We start from the raw sequence: 6,336 nt of genomic DNA, 5'->3' as shown, positions 1-6,336 counted from the left end.
TAGGAAGTGTATATGAGTAGTGTAGAACAACATGAGCATGCATGTAGCATTATGAGGGTACTTATGTACCGAGTCTCTGGCCAGTAGACAGTTTTAGCATTCGGGCAGTTTCAGACTTCCACTGGATAGGTCTCCGAGAGGGAGTTCCAGTTGACCTAAGGTCGTGGTGTGTGATCCGGATAGGAGCACACTAGGAATGTCTCGGGTGTTATGGTTGGTTTGGGCATCATGGTTGTGGTTATTGGAACACACCTTGGATGATACCCGTAGGCTTATATATGCCCAGGGCGTGCGTGGTATGGGTAGCTACCATCCCGCATCGTCGTATTTTGTATCCCGATATTCCCCAGTTTCTCTAAATCCCTTGCTTTATCCCGTTTTGAAAGTGGTTATTTTATACTATTGATATGCATCGAAGTGAACCATTGGGCGGAGTTTTCTCCAGAACCTCTGGGTTACTGAGATATATTCATATATCTCACCCCGTCTCGGGGCATTTATAATGATATGGGGTAAAAAATATATAAAATAGAATCATATTTGATTTGAATTGATTTTCATGATAAAAATAAGTTAATTTTTTGAAAATTTATTTTTATTTATTTGCTTTAAATGCATTAAATGGGGATATAAAATAAAGAGGGAAAATAAGATTTTTTATATTTATAAAATTATAAGGCTATAATTGATATTATTATTAATCAAAATTAATTTAAATTTAAATGAGTAATTTATATATTTCGGTACATAATAATTTTAATTTATAATATGATAATAATATAAGATACAAGTTAAGAAAAAGGAAAAAAATGTATATATAAAATCACAAGAGATCTAAGTGATATATTTTTATAACCATAATAAGTGTAAGTGAAAATTTAAAACCATATAAGTATTAAATGATAAATTATTTAATCATAATAAATTTAAATAACAAGTTTAAAAATAGTGTAAATCAAATAATAAAGCATAAAATCACAATAATTTGTGTCTATTTTTATTTAAAATCACAATAAATTATTTAAAATAACAATAAAATCACAATAAATAATAAATTTTGGGCCCAGTTCTTGTTGCGTTGGTGGTAGTGTGTGCAGGGTTTAATAGTAGCCATAGCCACCCTTTATAACTAATACTCCTCTTTCGCGAGAGCCGAAAACCCTGTTCATCAGTACTACATACACATACACATACACATACACATACACATACACCACCATCGTTGTCTTCTCTTTCCCACTTTCACCGCATTTCCACTTTGCAATCAGAAATCGAAGCTTTTGTTTCTCAATATTCAAGAATGACGGAGAGTTTCTTGATCAAAACGGAAACTCTGAATCCACCAGGTTCCGCTCCCGGTGCCTCGACTGCGGCTTCCAAGAAGCACGACGGTTCCGAATTATCCGACTATGGCTTGGATCCGGAGCTCAGCTTCGGGATTACCTTTCGAAGAATAGTGAGTTTCTTCGTCACAATTTTTTTTTTTTTTTGCTTTCGTACGGCCTTAGAAACTCGGTCGGTGGTTCACGCGCCGCTTGAAAATTCGGGATGCAAATTAGATTACGCTTGATGATTTTGATATGGGCTTCTTTTTTTCTGTTTGTGTCCTTTCTACTCTTTTTCCCGGGTCATGCAGTTTTTTTTTCTTTTTTTATTATTATGGCAATTTTTGTGGTCTATTCTTTAAAGTGATTGATTTCACATTTATGTGAAGGATATCAACTTTTTCCCCCTCCACATTCAACTATTTGTATTCTTAATCCTCCGATTTTGTTTTGGTCTTGAATACAAATTTTGTTTTAAATGCAATCACAAAATCCCTTATATTGATCCCCCCTCTTCCCGAAATTTATTTCCTTATTCTGCTTGAGAGCTTTGGCATTTTTATTCTTTGGGTTTTACTATCTATAGGCTCTGTTACAGAAAGGGATGCTAATTATAATTTTCAGGGAGCTGGGTTGAAAAATCTTGGAAACACATGTTTTCTCAATTCGGTGTTGCAGTGTTTGACATATACGGAGCCACTAGCTGCATACCTGCAAAGTGGCAAGCATAAAAATTCCTGTGAGCAACTACCCACTTTTTCCATTTTTTTCATCCTCTACTGTGACACTATCCAGATTATGTTCATGGTGATATTTAATTTATTGTTCACTTTTTTCTTTGGTTTACTTGACGCTGTTAAATGAGCAAAGTTGAATGGGGTTATGTTTTCGTAATTTCTCCTTTTAGTTAGCAATGGTGCATATGTATGTGTGAAGAAAGTTTTTGTTATATTGATATTTTAATTATATTTTACGATAATTGTAGGCCACATTGCTGGGTTTTGTGCTCTGTGTGCAATACAGGATCACGTGAGTCGTGCACTGCAATCAACTGGGACAATATTATCACCAGCGGATCTTGTTAGGAATCTACGGTGTATCCTTATGTTTTGAGTTTGATTTATGAATGAGCAGTTAAGGTCCATTTTTTGTTCTCTTGTTGTTGTAGACATTTGATAAGAATTAGGCCACCTTTATAAAATATTCTTCTTCCTTTTCCTATCTTTCTGTGCTTTTAGTGCATGAAATCCTTTGTGCCAAGGTGCATGAATTCCTATCTTTCCTATCTTCACTTTCGCAATGTCCTTTTATTCGCTTGAATTTGTATTTCCTGACAAGAGATCAGGCATATCACGAAATTTCCGAACGGCAAGGCAGGAGGATGCACACGAGTATATGGTTAACTTACTTGAGTCGATGCATAAATGCTGCCTCCCTTCTGGAGTACCAAGTGAATCACCTGGTGCTTACGAAAAGAGTTTTGTTCATAAGATCTTTGGTGGTAGTCTCCGGAGTCAGGTAATTGTTTCTTGATTAGTGGTGGAATTTTTAAGAGTGATATCATTATTAATGGTGGTTCGAAAATGGTTCACTTGGCATCTAATAAAATATGAGAATCTATATAGAAATATAAAATCATTAATATGGCCTTCCCTGAACACCTTAAACTTTTTGGTTGAATTGGTTCTTTACATGGTATTAGAGCCTATGTGACTAAGTGGTAACGGGTTTGATCCTCACTGGCCCCATTCTATTAATAAATAATTAGAAATTGTGGAGTTCCTTAGCACAATTAGACGAGCCTTTGCATTGTTCACCCTTCAGGCGCAACAATTTTTTTGTGTGAGGAGACGTGTTAGAGAAATATTAAACCATTAATGTAGCATTCACGTAACAACTTACGCTTTTGTGTTGAATTAGTTCTTTACACTTTGATGTATGATTACTCTTTTACAACAACTCAAATAGTTTTTTGGTTGGTTTTCCCAGGTGAAATGCCAGCAGTGTTCTTATGGCTCCAACAAATTTGATCCATTCTTAGATTTAAGTCTTGATATATTCAAGGCAGATTCATTGGAAAAAGCACTTTCAAATTTCACTGCTGCAGAATGGTTGGATGGTGGGGAGAGGCAATACCATTGTAAACGATGCAAGCAGAAAGTTAGAGCTCTCAAGCAGCTTACAATTCATAAGGCACCATATGTGTTAACAATTCATCTTAAGCGGTTCCATGCACCCGATCCTGGGCAAAAGATTAAAAAGAATGTTCAGTTTGGTTGTGAGCTGAACTTAAAACCTTTTGTTAGTGGCTCATATGTAAGCAATGTTCTTTTTTAAGTTATATATTATCTCACTTTCTGTGCAAATATCTCTTTGTTGTTCTTCCAAAACTTGTGTTGGATAAGATGGAAAAATCATGTCCCTAATACTTGTTTTGCCAGTGGAAGGATTACTATGTTTAAAAGGACAAGCTTAGTAGATTTTTCACAGTTTTTTGTTTCAAAATATTTGCTATGCTGTTTGACTGCCTTCTATTTGTGTCTGTAACTTATAATATGGTTATGTTACACTTCTTACTTTCAACTTTCTTCTGTTTAGCAGGATGGGGATGTGAAGTACTCTCTTTATGGGGTTCTGGTTCATTCTGGTTCCAGCACTCATTCTGGCCACTATTATTGCTATGTTCGCACTTCGAATAACATGTGGTATACCTTGGATGACAGCCAGGTAATGAAAATATGCCTATCTAATTCTCTTTTTCTAGTGCTATGGTTTTTGCAATTCTTGGCAATGTACTGAGAAAGTGAGAAGTAGTCAGTGTCTCTAGAGACGGGGGAACAAGAAAAAAGAGTAAATATTACATTGTAGAATAGCATTTCGTTTTTTCGAACTCTAGTTAGTCTATTCATAATGGTTACCTCTTTGGAATTTGACATTATTGTTGCGTAAATGTTTGTTTGTTTTTGGTGATTGGGTGTTGTCTTCCCTTGCAACTCTGAGATACCTCCAAATTCTTGGCTGAGTTTGGTTTTTTGTTTGTAGAACTGGACAAGTACTGCTGTTTTTATGCATAGAAGTCTGATGAATTATATCAACATCAACAACACCTTTATCCACACAAAAAAACTTGTGAATTTTTCTATTGATGAATTATATGCTATGAAAATAAACTACATAACTTGTGAATTATTGTATTGATGACTGTTTTTTGGAGGAACACTATCATGAAGCCACACTAGGGTGCCCTATTCTTGCCTCATATAAGTCACTCATCATTTTAACCCAATTTTCTCTGTTGCAACAGGTGAGTCATGTCAGCGAGCGTGAAGTTTTAAATCAGCAAGCTTACATGTTGTTTTATGTTCGTGATAGAAAAAGTATTATTCCAAGGAAGCCTGTTGACATTGTTAAGAAGGATAATATGAAGGCAAATGTGAATGGAAATAGAGATTCTTCAACTTCAAACCACATATTGATTGAAGTTCCAAATGGTATAGTGGAAAATAAACTCTGTGGGGAACCTTCTATGACTGCTGAAGCTGAGAAAAATATGTCCAATGTTGATTCATCAAGGGTTTCCTTTCTGAAGGATGCTCTGGTTCAGAAAAAAATAGTGTCATATTAGCTGAAAACTTGATGCAAGGTAAAATACCTGTAGCGGAACTTTCTCCCAAGGCCCTGCAGCCAGTGGACTCACCAGAAGGACTCTCTGCTACTAAACCAGAACTTGAATGCATGTCATCATTAGATCACTCCAAAAAAGACTATAGTGTCCCTAGTAATCTACAAAGTTCTGTTGCACCATCTGGATGCAAAATTGATATGTCCATAGGAGATGCTGTCCACAGTAGAAAACTTGTGTCCTACAAGGATATGGTCCTTCAACTCAACGGGGATAATACATTGGGAGACAGTGAGGTAGTAGATGATATGGAAGAGGAACAGTACGGGCTACTGGAGGAGGAGCTTCCTATACACCAAGAGAACCCTTTGTGTCCAGTGTACCATTTATCTAAGAGCCAGCACATTGAGGACTGCAAAAAGTGGAGGAAAGCTTTGATCATAAAACTCTTAGGAAAATGATTAAATAATCGATTCCTTATGACCAGGCTTCTAAAGATCTGGAATCTTTCAGGTACCTTTGAAGTGATTGATCTGGATAATGGATATATCCTTATTAACTTTAAGGATGACAAGGACTACCAGCATGTACTTCAAGAGGGTCCTTGGATTGTTATGGAACATTATGTAGTGGTTCAACGTTGGAGACCAATGTTTGATCCCTATGATGAGCAAGTCAAGAGGATGGCAGTTTGGGTAAGGATTCCAGGATTACCAATAGAGCTCTACCCTTCCTTTCACTTGTGGAAAATAGGAAATCTCCTTGGCAAGACAATAAAGGTGGATAAGAACTCTTTGCGCAAGTCAGACAGCGGAGGAGGAGAATACACGGAAAAAGCTAAGTATGCTCGCATCTGCATTGAGGTGGATTTGAGGAAGAGTTTCATATCTGTTGGACGTTTAGCAAGTGCACTAATCGTACAAGTAATAAAATGATGAGTAAAGATCGTTCCCACGAGGAATTGTGTTCAAACACCAATATACCATAGAAAACTAATTTGAATCAAATAAAAGTTTGTAAAAATCATGAATAATTTGTCACCAGAAAATTGATTGTAAGTAATTTGACACAAAGTAAATGTGGATTAGGAATTAATAAAACAACAAGTAGTCAGAAAACAACTTTCCTCCACAATAACCTATGTAAAAAAAACTGATCATATGATGAATTCCTTTCCATGTGATGTTAATCAACCTTTTACTTATCATCAAAATGTAATCCCTTACTACCTTGATGGATACATTAATCAGAAACCCCAATCCCTTGGTGATCTCTTTCTTAATACATGCATGAAATACTAAAGTTTTAAGATTACATCAGAACTCTAGCATCAATCCCTTGAGTACTAGAATTCTGATGTTGAGATTATCAAATACAGAAGTCATATAA

The 6,336-nt window shown here is 35.9% G+C and overlaps 1 pseudogene; it reads left to right on the top strand.

Annotated features, from left to right (window-relative positions):
* The first annotated feature begins 1,300 nt into the window (after positions 1 to 1,300).
* On the top strand, positions 1,301 to 5,408 carry LOC133304702 (ubiquitin carboxyl-terminal hydrolase 23-like; annotated as a pseudogene).
* Positions 5,409 to 6,336: the final 928 nt, after the last annotated feature.

The sequence above is a fragment of the Gastrolobium bilobum genome, unplaced genomic scaffold (genome assembly GCF_033153095.1).
Source record: "Gastrolobium bilobum isolate Gb01-03AN ecotype WA unplaced genomic scaffold, APGP_CSIRO_Gbil_v1 utg28023, whole genome shotgun sequence".
In the NCBI taxonomy this organism is placed as follows: Eukaryota; Viridiplantae; Streptophyta; class Magnoliopsida; order Fabales; family Fabaceae; genus Gastrolobium; species Gastrolobium bilobum.
Note: the sequence above shows the minus strand (reverse complement) of the source record. Positions and strands in the feature narration are given on the sequence as shown.